Source organism: Rhipicephalus sanguineus, chromosome 10 (genome assembly GCF_013339695.2).
Source record: "Rhipicephalus sanguineus isolate Rsan-2018 chromosome 10, BIME_Rsan_1.4, whole genome shotgun sequence".
Taxonomy (NCBI): Eukaryota; Metazoa; Arthropoda; class Arachnida; order Ixodida; family Ixodidae; genus Rhipicephalus; species Rhipicephalus sanguineus.
This window is the reverse complement of record NC_051185.1, coordinates 62,432,561-62,447,775: the sequence shown is the minus strand read 5'-3', so window position 1 is coordinate 62,447,775 and position 15,215 is coordinate 62,432,561. Positions and strand designations below refer to the sequence as shown.

Genomic DNA, 15,215 nt, shown 5'->3' with positions numbered 1-15,215 from the left:
CAAAAGGAGTTTGAAGCACCAGTGGGCTCTGTGGTAGAATACTCGACTGTCATGCAGAGAGCCCGGGTTCAAATTCCATCTGATCCGTGATAACTTTTTCTCACTTCATTTTTTTCTTATTTCGTGCGATGGTGGTTACAGACACCAGCAGTGGACAACTGCAGCACTGTTGTTGTTCTCATAATAGCTTTCTTCCTAATCAAGGAAGAACAACCTAGCATACCTAGCTAAACTAAAAACCGTTCTTGGGCTAGCTGGCAACACGCAATAAAACAGTTGTTAGTTTGGCACCAGTCCTGTCCTTCTTGTCCTTGTTCCTTTGTGCCTCCAAATTTTTGTCTCACTTAGCTAAAGCCTAGCACGACCTAAAAGCAACCTAGAAGCAACCAGATTAGTCTTCGAATCGTCCGATTTCGCTGTTTTAATGCTTGTGCGGCTTATGCAAGCTCGCCAATCTTTTTTGCAAGCGAAGCTTGATGTGAGCTACTGACATCGGTGATAGCGGCAGTGCGTGGTATATAAGAAAGCCGCTGCTGGCAAGCGTACAAAACATGCACTGAAATTGCACCCGCACATGTGATTTTCACATATTGTAAGCGAGAAAACGCTCAAAATGAAAACGCGGGTGGCGACGCCACCTTGAAGTTCCAGCACCAATTGCCATGACGTCATAGATTTTGAAGGGGTCTGCTAGGACTTATGTCGTTTCTAATTTTTAAAAACAAAGTGCATTGTCCTCCGAGAAGGCAAGAGACAACATGCGAAGTTTCAGCAAATTTAGTTAGGCCAATGTCGCCAAAAAGCAAAAATACTTTCAAATCTGTGATGTCACGCATGGATATTTTGTCGTGAAACTTAACAGCGATACTTTGACCTTGATTTTATTCTCTGTTGTTAAAGATATGATGGTGAAATTTAATGGCATTAGGGTTTCCAGAGTAAAATTATCAATCTAGACTGATTCGTTGTTTCACTTTAGTGTCCCTCTTAAGCAGTATCGACACAACACTTTGAAGGCGTGGTAATTTGTGGGATATAATTGTGTGAACTCCACACACGCATAATCTACAAAATATCAACAGTTTATTGCCTAGAACATATTTAAAATCGGTATTAAAGTGCATGTCGCGGAACTTTGCACGAAACGCCCCACCTCACGACATCGACACTGACTTGGCAATAAAACTGTCTCCTAATAATTAACTCTTGCGCTCTAGCAAACAAGCTATCGATCCGTGATAAGTTGGTCATAAGCTACTTATTGCAACAGAAGAAAAGACTATGTAAAATGTTTGTGTCAGTACTTTATTAAGGAAACCACCTCATATCAAGGTAGCTATTGGGAATTAAAGGGTACTCTTCTCCAACACCAAGCTTCTTTTTTTTTTTTTTTCAACTTCTTCCCCAAGGGGTCAGGGCTAACCCATCTTCTGTGATCCTCTTCCAACACGCCACAAATTGTGGAAGGGCACACTACATAATTTTCCCAGTGATCTCTGCATGCCACCACATACCCTGCCACTAAAGAAGACAACCAGACTGGTCGCATAGGTGATATTCCGAATGCCACGTCAAGGAGGAAAGAAAAAAGAAAAGCGATCCCAAAGCCTGGGCGGCTGAAAAGTGACTTCAGCGGCACAGGGCAATCTGTTGCAATGCACATGAGTGAAGCCTTATAACAATCTACACATGTTACGCGGAGCACTTGGTCTCTTATTGGTCTGAACGACTCACACGAATGCCACTGTCTTTGTAAAGAATCGTAGAAAGCGTTTCAGGGTTAAAATGAGCTCCATAGGTGGCAATGGCCTCGCAGGTAAGAAACAACATATCTGCGAAGGTGCAAACATGTTTTTCATCAGTCAGCAGATGGGCGTGCTTAGATTGCATAGTATAGTCATTGTTGGAAGTACTAATACTGAGAAATTAAAAGGCATAAAGAAGCCCTGCTGAAACTTGAGCTTTGACGATAAATCGCATAATTGTTAAATAAGGCACTGCTTGAGCTGTTAGTCATGGTTGACAGATGCCAATATTGGGTGCTTTGCAAGTTATCACGGTTTCTAATGCACATATCTCTGGCACGTAGCAGAATTATGCTTCTCGAGTTATAATTATCCTTCGCAAGACTAGAAAAGATGGCTTACTGACCATTACATTACTTGGATACTGGTGAAACGCTAGGAAGGTACCCGGTCAAACAAGAACCAGGGAGACACACACGCTGCGGTTCGACCGGGATCACGCTCACACAGAAACGTAACATTTACCTCCAGAAATAAAACCAACAAGTGTGAGCAATTCTGGGTGCTGATTGTAGCGCTAAGGCACACGGTCACCTGTGCTGTCTCCGTGGTTGTTTCACTGTGTCCCATTTTTAGCGCGACGGCCAACATCCAAACTATATTCCACCATTTCCAACTCACCTTCATACGTTAGAGCTGTAAAATGCATTCATTACGTACTTTCCTATATTTCAACGACATACCGCATTTTCAAGATTACGCGCCCACATGATGCATCGGAGCTCGAAATAAGACACCATAGTGTACCTTAACCTAATTACGCGCACACCGTTTCTGACAACAATAAGTAACATGCCACAGTACTTTTGGAGCATGACAAAGAAAACCAACGGCCGTACGTCACCTACGAAGCTTGGTACTTGACGGTCCATGCACACATGTCGTCGTTCGTGTCCATTGTTTGCGTTCGACGTTCCACGCGGCTATCACGCCCGCACTCGTCACATACGCCTCAAATGACACCTTCGCGAGTTTGTTCATCGACGTATGCGAATCTGCGCAACTTCAAGACACGATGCAGATTGAATGACGCCAAACAAGATTCCTCGAACGCGTCCGCAACATCAAAGTGGTGCGTGTGTCCATGGTGGTCCATCACATGGGACAAAGAATAAACACAATCGTGCGCTTTCTGCGCCGTCTTATGGCAGGCTAGGCTAACCCGAGTAGTTTCGGTTTCGAATTTGATTTTTATGCACACACACTCGCCCAAGCAGCAGTTTTAGTACAAGTTCGACGATGAACCAGCTCGCCTAAACCAAAGTTTTGCTGTAATATAATTGTCTCTTGAAAATCTCTTCAGTGAAACCACATGCCAGTTGTGTGCATTTGTGTTCTCATAGCGCCGCCTGAACACTGGAACTAAATGCGCGTTACGTGCGCACCGCGTTCAGTGTGGCAAAATATGTGTGAAAGCACAGCTTCGAAATGTCTTGCTTCGTCCTTGTTAGCCTTCCAAGGCTTCTGTAGGCTAGTCAGAATGATTCACATCGCTTTTTTTGTGTTTTTTTTATTGCAAGCTGAATGTGTGCATCGACGCACTGCTGCTCAGCAAACGAGAAAGGAACTGCATTGGATTTAATAAATCACCGAGTCAAAAAGCTGGTAATTCTTTCACCTTGACTTTTTGTCTTCGAAATACCCATAAGACTGATGCATGGCTACCACTGCAATTGTACAAGGTCGTGCTTTACTTTGAACGCAGACTAATTATATGCACAAAGCACACACACACCCACCACAAAGGTGCCTTAGGCACGTGCTATCATACCGTGGAGAAGACGGCTTTACGTACATTTTAGAGGCACGCATCTGTCCCAGTAAAAACACAGAGAAACATGTCAACCACGCTGAGGCATCTCGAAATCACTTCGAAAACATCAATTATCACTGCAACCTAAAGAAGTGCTAACAAAACCTACAAAACAACAGAGACACAGATCTGTCAACATTTTTATTGCGTTCTTGTGTGTCCCTATTTTTACTCATATACTTATTGCCCCATGCGCATGTGGTTTTTGAGGCTCACTTGGCACATAAAGCGTGCAGTGGACATGGGGAAAGGGATGCTCTCCTGTGTGGGTGCGAATGTCCTTTGCGAGATCGCACTTCTGACTGAATGCAGGCGTGACACAGGTGGCACTGCAAGAGGCGGTCACTTAAGTGGAAATGAAGCTGTGCTTTTATGTATGTCTCGTACTTGCTCACATAGGAGCACTGCTGGCGGAAATGCAGTCAGCTTTGTAAGGGCACGAGTGAACAGTACTGCTTCAGCAATTCCAAGGACGAGGAATCTGGACAGCCAAAGGAAAACACTGAGGCAATGCAAAGCATGTGTCACACACTACACGGAATCAGACTGCTGCACCAAGCAATCAAAGCTGCTGCACTGGCAACTGAAGTACAAACTAAACTTGGTTTATTCGCAGTGTCGACAGTGTGCTGATTCACTACATGTCTTACATAAGTTCCCATTGCTCTGTAGATATATACTATGCTTACATGCGAAAGCCTGCTGCCAACACACAAATGGCTGACTAAAATGCAATTCAGATACTGTAATAAAACACCCAAAGTTATTTTCATGTGTGGCCTTTAGATTCAGCACAAGACCATTAACTAAATATCACACTTTTGTTGTCGCATAGAAATACCTATACATTGATGCACATAGCAAGCATCCGTCACGCTTATGAACGATGTGAAATAAATTGTGAGTGAAAGAAGTTGATGTGAAAAGGAAATGGGAAATTTGATAAGAAACAAAACATTTACAGGGGTTACAACAGCATCACAGGTTGTGGTGGTGGAAAATACAGCCACACTTTTGTGCATAACACAAAGTATTCTTGCTCCAGATCTCTTGGCATACTTTGCACATTATTCGTTAACATTTTTATAGCGTTTCAATGAAAGCATGATGATACTGCAGAATACTAAATGTGGCTTACTTCCCAAACAATGTTTCATCACTTACAATGAACACACTAGAGCACATGCTATACTAATGCTATACGTAATCGACTATTTTGAATGAATATGATGGTCATACATTACAGCCACATTTGAAAAGCCACCGTGGCATGCCTAAATGTTAAAGCTCATTCAATGGCTTACACTGAAGAATGCCCCCATCAACTTAACAAAGCACTACACGCATATTGGGCATCAAAGTATCCTTGACATGAGCATACCTAACGCACCAACTGATATACAAGTTGCGTCTAGAAAGTTGCGGGAATGGCCTCAGAATATACAGGAAACAAGAGCTCCAAACGAAATACCTTTACTGGCCTTTAAAGCAATCAGCATAAGTAACAAAACACTTCTTGCATCACTTGCAAATTTGTCAAGAACTGTCAGCATATGCTTCTTGTGGAATCACTCGCTCTGTGCTGACGCATATTGTTGGATATTTGCAACGTCTCCTCAACAACTTCCTTTCCATCTCACACACATGCTCTTTACACACTGTTTCAACACAGTGCACTTTCACTACGATTCTGTGGGACTGCATCACCTTTTTTCCTAATTTGAAGAAAAACGTTTCAACACATTGCTCCATTTTACACTCTATTTTGCAATGACATGAATTTTAACAGTGGTTTTATTACATTGATAGCAGCGTGCACGACTGCTTCACTTTGGTGATATGCAGGATTGCGAGAACTTGCTCACATGTCTCTCAATAAGTATGTGTGGGTGCCTTAAGCATATCAATGCAGCCTTTAACACAACATGATAGAAAAACGTATAACAAAGTTGTTACAAGCAAATTTTGCCACTTTCATGGTGGGAAAGAATACAGCCAGCTTATACCTAAGCATATTCAGGAAATAAGTGTTCCTGAAGTAGTGCCACGGTGAAAGGAAAAATAAAACATGATGTTTCTGAGTAGTTTTATATTTTAGTAATTACATTTCCAGCAACTAACTATATTTCACAACTTATATCATTGAAAAGATGAGCTGCAGTGGCCAATACAAATTTGAGCACTTGTAATTGGCGGAAACTACATTGGAGGACTTCAGCACTCATGCTATACAGCAGTACATGAGATTTCAATCTTCAGACGACCAAATTGGGGCGCTCAGTATTTTCTTCTTTATCTTAAAGGACTACCACATGAAAATTTTCAGTTTTGAGTCAAATGAAAGGCCATGCCTAGAAAAAACAAAGGCAAGTGAGAGTGCATGCCAAAACATTATTAAGAAGATGTCTTTAAAAGGCGGGTTCGGTTCCTACGGCACCCAAGAACTCCATGCCACGACATGGCATGAAGTGCTTGTCATGTGCTTGAGCAAGATATTGCAAGATTTCCATGGCTGCAAAGAAACAAAGAAATTGTTGTGCACTCTCTAATCACATCCACGCCACCAGTTTAAAACATGGCCGTTTTCTTTTGCAATCACGACAAAGAACGACTGAAACGGGCATACTTCGCCTTGAATAAAAATTTACTCTCATTATAGTACCTAGAGTATTACGTCCCAAAACCATGATATCATTATGAGAGATGCCATAGAGGAGGGCTCCGGAAATTTTGACCATCTGATATTCTTTAACGTGCGCTGACATCGCACAGCACACGGGCCTCTAGCATTTCGCCCCAATCGAAATGCGACCACCGCAGCCGCAGTGGAACCCGCGACCTTCAGATCAGCAGCCAAGAGAAATTTACTCTAATAATGTTCACCAGACATACTCTGTTACTCGACCTGATATGTTGTCCGTGTGCTACCATTGTACACATTAGAGTTTTCACAACTATCACAGTCACAATAGTTGTTTATTCTTTAAACAACCCCTTTGCAGTTTTTCCAGTGATGCATGCATAGCTCTGAAACATCAGAATGATCTCACTAGATTTCAGTCTCAAATTATTTTTTTGAATGAGTTACAAGGAACTGAATGTGACACATGTATGTGTACAAATACACATGACCATGTACCTTGCGCACTGTCTGACGACTAGTGACTGCATGCTGTTGACAATGTCCCAAGTGTAGATTGAGTTTCATATGAGATTTGGATACACATGCAATTTTGAGGGGGCATTATTAGAAATCTGCATGTATGTATTGTTACTGCAGGAACACAGAAGGAGAGTTGGACAAATTTTATGCAATGGATTCTTTTATTTGTCTGGAGATGATTTAGATGATTGCCTAGAATCACTCACAAAAGTTATGCAATCAAGACTGAAAAGCCACCTTTTCAGATTGTTATATAGAACAGCAAGACTTCAAAATACTACTTGCAAATGCCATACTTCAATTTTATTAATGTTCGTATGCTCCCTTGGGCTTCATTTTTTGGGTACATGCTCTAAAGTTCCCAGTGATTCACCAACAATCTGCGTCGAAATTTGTAATTCAGTTGCAAGCTGAAGCAGTGCAGGCAGGACCTACTGCTAAGAAAGAAAAAATGGGTTAAGTGGTCCAAGCTAACGTTAGCCACAGTGCTGCTTTATTGTTTTATACTTAATAACTTCTTTTTCTTCTAGCGAAGTGACTGTTGCGCAAAATTCGAACTGTTGTCCAAAGCAGATGTACCACAGAACTGCAAGTGTGCGATTTTTTATTTGTGTCTTGAGGTTGGCCAACGTTAGTGTGGGCACCCTGTGAATGCACATATAGTTTCAATATGTGTTATATAAGAACAATGGCAAAGCCAGGGGGTTTAAGAGTGTCTTAATCTCACAGTTCATCCACTGGTAATGAATAGCTATAGGCTCAATAAAATGGATTAAAAGGCAGCACATAAAGTATGGTGAAGGAAGGCAACAAGAAAAGCCCAATTATAAGATTCCTTCCATGTTGTGATACAGATGTAGGAGTGAGGCAAATGATGGTTCCTTCAAACACAGCATAAAACAACAAATTCAGCACATCTTTTTAAAAAATATTTACATAGAACATGACTGCTAAAGTAAATGCTGCCTTTTCAAATATTAGGGCCCATATTCACAAACCAACCGTACCTTTATCTCTCATTTTCCTTATCGTTTCCGTGCCCTTAATGAGCGATAAGTGCATGAAACTGGCAAGCAAAGCAAAAGATAACCGAGGCTGGTTTGTGAATGCCGGCTCCACATTTGTTTATGACGCATGTTCAGGGCAGAAAATTGATAAAGACAAAAAGAGATAAGGACAAGGCACTCGCTACACCTGCATGAAAAGTTCAATGAAGAGTTTTCATACACGCAAAAAGCATTCACAGCAGTTTTATTTGAAAGCACTAGTAATGGCACAAGTAACCTATTACAAACGCTCCATCACTTTTCATTTCCGTTTTGTCAAAATCGCTGTTATTGCAACACACTTGCTCCTGGAAAACACACCCAAGCATTGTCTTTAAATATTCGTGCACAACTTCCTGAAGTTTACTGGAAAAATTATTTTTCTGTTCAATATGTATTTGATTTCAGAGCCTGTTTGGTCACAAGATCCTACCTGAAGGTTTTCAGGAGCAGATTACAAAAGTGCTCGGCAATAAAAACGCCATTTTATGATTCACACATTATATGATGATTTGCAAACGGTTTTAAACTGGGTACAATTTGTTCATATAGCAATGTGGGCAGGAAAGTCGTTGCAGTCTTGTGCCACATTTACCAACAAATATAGTTCCCTTAGGTATTGTTCCCACCAGATGTTTCAACAGTCATGGCAAGATGAGCGTGGGCCAGGCCTGACGAATGAAATTAATGCCGCCAAGAAGCAAGAAAGTTCATTACAAATACAAAAATATGCAAAATTTTTGAAGGGGATGCAAGAGGTGCAACTTGATCGGAATGAAAAAATAGCGTTTCCTAAAAAAAAAGAACATGGTTGCATGCTCTTGCTTCTGTTATTTTGATATTCATGAATAATATACTACAGCAGTTGGTCCCTTGTTTCTCAATTGAGGCTCCTCAGTTGTGAGGACATTAGAGGCATTGAATGATGCAAATAACGTTATTGTTGACATGCTTCGTGGAAGCCTTATATATTTCAATTTGTTAAGCAATTGAAAATGATCTACGTATAACTAAAAAAAACTGAAGCTGAACAAGAGAAGGAGAATGGATTGAGGAGCCAGTTTATTTATTAGACATGATAACGAAGCCAATCAATAGGGAAGCCAAGGAGGGCTGAGAGAGCACTAATTTTAGGTTTTAATTGAAGTATAGTTATGACATGAAGTCAAGCAAACTAAGATGAACAAAAAGTGAGAGCTGGCTGCTGCAGTAGCTCGATAAGGAAGATAACGGGAGAGGATACTTCAGCAATTCATCATCCCCTTGCTCCCAGATGGTGCCAAAAAAAAAAGTTTTACTTTACGGTCCCTTCTCTGTCCCGTGGCACACCTGATTCAAAACTTTGTAACTAATCAACCACTGGCACTAGCAAAAGTTTCACAGTATGGCCTTGGTCTTCTTTTAAGCAGTGAAACTGTTACATTGAAGAAGCGAATAAACATGCTCCCATAGATAGGAATAAAAAATATAGTCAACATTTGAGGCATGTCAAACCTATATTATCACGGCGTAGCTGCATAATCACTCAAAGGCATGTGGAAAATTTTCACTAGCAATAACAAATTTCTCTGTAAACTCATTTGCTGAAGCATGCGAAAATCATTTCACGCACTTTAGATGTTACCTCCCCCCCCCCCCCTCCAATAAAACCTGATTAATAAACTAACTTTCCTGTTGTCCCCTCAAGTTGACACTGCACGCACGACTGTCAGGGCTGATTCTTCGCAATATAATTGCACATGTGGGTCTTCAGGATGTCTTTTCGTGAAAAGGATGCATTGCAGTGGACACAGGAAAAGGGACACTCTCCTGTGTGGGTGCGCATGTGCATAACGAGGGTCTGTTTCAGCGAAAAAGATGCATTGCAGCGGTCACAGGAAATGGGACGCCCTTGTGTGGGTGAGCATGTGCCTCATGAGGGTTATTTTCAGTGAAAACGATGCACTGCAGTGGTCACAGGAAAAGGGACGCTCTCCTGTGTGGGTGCGCATGTGCCTCATGAGGGTCACTTTTCGTGAAAACGATGCACTGCAGTGGTCACACGAAAAGGGACGCTCTCCTGTGTGAGTGCGCATGTGGTCCACAAGGTTACATTTCACCGAAAAAGATGCACTGCAGTGATCACAGGAAAAGGGACGCTCTCCTGTGTGGATGCGAATGTGCTCTGTAAGATGAGCTTTCTGAGAGAATGCAGCTGGACACAGGTGGCACTGGAAGCGACGCTCGCCCGTATGTTTGCAAAGGTGTCTTTTCATGTTACTCCTGGCCTTGGTCACATAGGTGCACTGACGACAGGACTGCAGTTCGCCTTGTACAGACACGATTGAATGGTACTGCTCATGGGATACCGAAGACAAGGAACCTATAAAGCCACAGGAAGAACCAGAAGGCAATGTAATTCATGTTACACACATTGTACGGAGCTGCACTACAGCACCAGACAGTGAAGAAGGGCTGTAGCACTTGTGAGTGAAGAACATGACTACCTTCACTTACCCTACACTAACTGTATACATGTTACTGCACCAGTAACAGTGCACAGACACAACACCTTTTACACAAATACCCATCTCTCTGTACATCAATACTCTGCTTAATACATGTGAAAACCTCCTGCAAATGCAGAGGAGTCTGATTTAAATGAAATTCTGCTACTATACCTAAACAGCCAAATTTTTTTAAATATGGAAATACTACATTAAGCCCCAGCACATTGAAAAATTCATTGTACTTTCTTATTTCGCATAATGCTGCGCAGCAATATAATCAAATCATACAACACATAATGCATATGAAATAATATATGAGAGACAGAAGTTCATGTGAAACGAAGTGGAAAATATGAAAAAAAAGGAAAGAAAATATTTACAAAATATATAACAGCACAAGAGTTTTTGGTGGTCAGAAATACAGGCACATTTATATAGATTGCACAAAATATCGTTTCTCTATTTTACTAGTTCAGTTTTTGCATTTCACACTACTTTCTCTATACTGCTTCAATGAAAGCGCAATGATAACACAGAATCCAAAGCGGCCTATTCACCAGATAATGTTACACGACCACACACGTGAGTAGGTGTTCCACTTTATGACAGTATATAAGAAATTATACTGAATGAAGGTGACCGCTATGCATAGATCCGCACTTAAAAGGCTGTCCTGATATGCCAAAATGGTCAGAGTACCTCGATATATTATGAAACAATGAACTCAGCTCAAGGCATGAAATGCATTTTAAGCATTATGTAATGGGAAACGTACAAAGAAGAATGAATGATCTAATTAACAATGCTGCAACGTTTCTTGATGGAAGATAATAGAGAAATTTGAAGTGAACTTAAATGGTTGTTGCTCAGTTAGACGCACTGAGAAAAAATAAATTAAGTTTGTTTGCAAATATCAACTTCAAGATTTTGTTGGTCTGAAAGAACAACACCGACATATACACAAAGGTTTTAGAGGGTGAAATGCATAATGAAGCAACACGAGATTGTCATTGTACAGTTACTTTAACATCATTTACATATTGCAGTGTAAAATCAAAGTGCCAATACGAAGCATTGCAGTAACCTATATACATAACTTTCTTTCACATCATACAGATGTGTAAAGATGTGCATTATTAAATACCTAGCCGGAACCAGGGCTTTGTAAGATGGGTAGAATTTCTTTACACTGATGATTGAAACATTCACATTACAACGAAATCCATTACATTCTTCCCAATTTCAAGTGACTAACAGAGCAGAAAGTAAACAGTCAATTTCAGTCATTTCAATATAACCCAAACCTTTGCACTAGTCCACAGACATGGTCATATCACCATCAAAATCTGATGTTAATAGCATATTAGGCTGCAACATAAGCGTAAAATAGTGAATCATTTCTAAGAAGGGGCTGGTGCAATGCATTTCTGGCAATATCCAAATTATGGAACTTCTTGGTTTCTCCATAGAAGGGATGGCCACATCTGCAACAGCACACAGACCACTGTTAAAGGAGTACTGACATGAATTTTTAAAATTTTCGGATTGTTGCTCTAAATGAAAGCACGGGTGTCGATAACCCTAAAAAGAGTGTCTTGATGCCTGGGGATGCATTGCATGTATTTTTAATACCGCTTCTTTCAACCAGCAGTTTCGGTTTCGGTTTCGAGAGGGCGGCTTCATAGTGACGTGTCAAGTCGGCCCGTGACGTCACGGGCAGACAGCAACCCACGAAATATGCACCTGCTGTCCTTTGCTGTCAGTCGAACGTGGTTCATGATGGGTGAACTGTCGTCCAGTGCCTCCGACAGCAATTTCTGGGATTTAGGCTGCATGCAGGACCCAGATTTCGCAAACCAAGTCAGCCGACTTGAAACGTCATAGGGCTCTCCATGCGGTGAAGCTGCCTTGCAGATGCTGGGAGATGAAAACTTTAAATATCAAACTTAAATATTTATACGTGTTTCCCGGATGCGGTGTGGGGAGAGCGTTAACACTACACGCCAAGGAAACCAAAAACGTGCGTTTTGTTGCACTTCAAAATCGTGTCAGTACACCTTTAAGGCCAGCATAAACAGCACGGTACACTCAAACAAACTTTAGCCCTTGGCATCAACTATGTTTGATCGTTAGAAGTTCCTCAATCAATTACATTTTTTAGTACTGTAATTGAGTGACTACTGCTTTAATAACTAATCTTAATAACTAATTTGATGTAACTATTTATATTTTTTTGAAAAAACAAGCTCTATACATAGGGCAATACAAGTTTGCCCACTTGAATTTGGAAGGAAGTATGGAATTGAACATCTGTGGTGGTGCGATGCAGCAGCATGTAGGATATGAATGCCTAGTAAACCAAACCAACGTGTCGAGTATCTGTTTCCTCATATTGGCACACCATATGTCGGCAGACTATAATAAACAGAGCTTCAGTCGCTAAATGATGATGGGTGCATTAAGTGCAGATGCCAGAAAACCTAACATGTATACAGTTTTTCCTTCATATATTAGGACGTTGAGAAGGTGTCCTTGCTGCGCTTCGAAGAGAACACACATGCGAGACTTCAGCCAGAGAGTAAATAAATCTTATGCACTACACTTTCATACAATGCTGTCTGTCATTCCCATGGGCACATTGAAAGAGTTTTCAGTGTGGTTGCTTGGGTTTACACACAGAAACAAGGACTGCTCAGCACCAGTTTTGAAAGACATTTGTCAGTCAAGATAAACAGCACGTGCATGGCTGCAGAGGATTCTGAGAAATGGGCTCACTCATTCTATATGCTGGAATGTAAAGGTTCGGTGATAACGCAAAAGGCAATGCACCACGTTTTACTGATTCTTATATTAGTACTCTCTTTAGACAGCAATTCATAACTGCAGTCAGTATCATCTTGAAAAAAGCAAATTTATAGTCACTTATTTTTTAAAATGTGGACAATTATGGTATAAACAAATTATATCCATGATAAGGACGCGCCTCTTTGCATGCCAATATTTTCTGTTAAATGCAAGGGATATAGAGAATAACTTGTTAGTCTCCACAGTAGAACGTGCTTAACTTCCCAAGTATCACTATATCTCTGGGAAAATATTCGGCTTTCTATCTTTTCCGTAATAATGTCAAGTTTCAAAATTCCTTTCCATGCTCTTCAAAGACATAACGAGTGCACCAAGAGCAAGGAGTGACATATACAGGCAATGAGGAACGGGATATAAATGAACCTGGGATAATCTTGTTTTCCAAGTAAATACGGTGCCATGTTTGGCACTGTGAAACAGTCATATTAAGGTCCATATAGGAAACGATTGTTCCTAGCTCACAGTAAAGAAAAAAAATGAATGCAGTTAGTTCATCAATGTTAGTTTTGATATCTTGTTCACTTAAAGCATAACACAAGAATAGAAACACAAAGGATGACAGGGCCGAATGCACAAGGAAGTAACACATGACTGCTGCTTTAAACTTATTTCAAAAACATTTCAAGATTCTACATGATGAAAGCAAATGCCACTACTAATTGCTGCAGTAACTCGCCTGAAATTTTTTTAGGTCAGTTATTGTGCAAGCTAAACTTGCATGAGCATGTGCTCTGTTGAATAGACTTGTGAAGTCAAAAGTGTGCATTACCAAATACATAGCCTGAATGAATGCTTTGTAATGACAAACACAATTTGTTTTACACTGATTGAAACTTAAAACACTGCAGTGAGGTGAGCCTTATTCTTCACAATATCGATGGACTACCAGATTTAAGAACAAGTATCTGATTTCACATGTTTCTATATGACCAATCGAAGAGAGGAGCGTATGAACAGTCACGCTACCATCATAATCTAAATTCACACACACAAAAAAAACGCTAGGACTGCACAGAAAACGCAGCACAGTCACAGCGAAAGCTGGAAGAATGGCATTTCTAGAGTCCATTGTAAGCTCTCTTGGGGCTAGTAACACAAGTACAATAGCAAGGTACCCACTACGCCATAAATCATAACTTTTGTGAACTTGGGAAACACTCACTACGCCATTATTCGTCATTTTGCGGAGAAGCGAGGTACCAGCTATACATCTGTAAGGCATTAGGTACACTTTGTTGAGGCGACAAGTGATGACGATGAATAATTATGGCTGACCCCTTTGTAATCGGTTGGAAGCTTTAAATGACCCACTAGTTACGTAATTCGCATTGCGTGACGCCCAGTTGCTCTTGGACTCTCCCACCTCGCTACATAACATATGTTAACGTGAGAAAGAGAGAGAGGGGGGAGAGAACTTTATTGAGAACCTGAGGAAATGGATCATGGGGGACTTATGGGCTTCCTTGGCAACCAATACAAGTGCACTTGCAAGGAAACCACCACACTATAAATCATAATTTTTGTGAGTATAGGGAAGCAGCCACTATGCCATTTTTTGTCATTCTGCGGAGAATCGTGGTTCCCGCTAAACACCTGAAGGCATTATGTGCACTTTGTTGATGCTGTGGCTAATGACGATGGAGAATTATGGCAGATCCCTTTGTAATGGGTTGGAAGCATTCAACAACCCTCTCGTTGCGTAATTCGCATTGTGTGATGCCTGGTTACAGAATTCGCATTGTGTGACTGCCTGGCTGTTATTTTACTCTTCTACCACGCTATATTACACATGTTAATGTGGTTCCTTCCCGACATGAAGCCTGTATAGGGTCTTCTTGCAAAGCAGTTTCAAGGCACCGGCATCGCTCCGAGGTAGAATACTGGGCTCCCACACAAAGGGCCCAGCTTCGAACCCCGTTCCATCTTGGATATTTTTTTTTATTTCGATTTTTTTTCTTATACCTTGCAGTAGCGGTTATGGACACCTGCGGCGGCAGACAACTACGGCGCCAGAAACGACCAGTTGAAATGATC

The 15,215-nt window shown here is 41.1% G+C and overlaps 1 protein-coding gene across 1 annotated transcript in view; it reads right to left on the bottom strand.

The window, feature by feature from the left end:
* Nucleotides 1–15,215, bottom strand: part of LOC119406430 (zinc finger protein OZF-like) — a 102,169-nt gene that overhangs the window by 43,789 nt on the left and 43,165 nt on the right. The window contains exon 3 of the mRNA XM_049420096.1: nt 3,965–4,099. The gene's annotated coding sequence lies outside the window, so the exon portion shown is untranslated. The remainder of the gene's footprint in view (nt 1–3,964; nt 4,100–15,215) is intronic.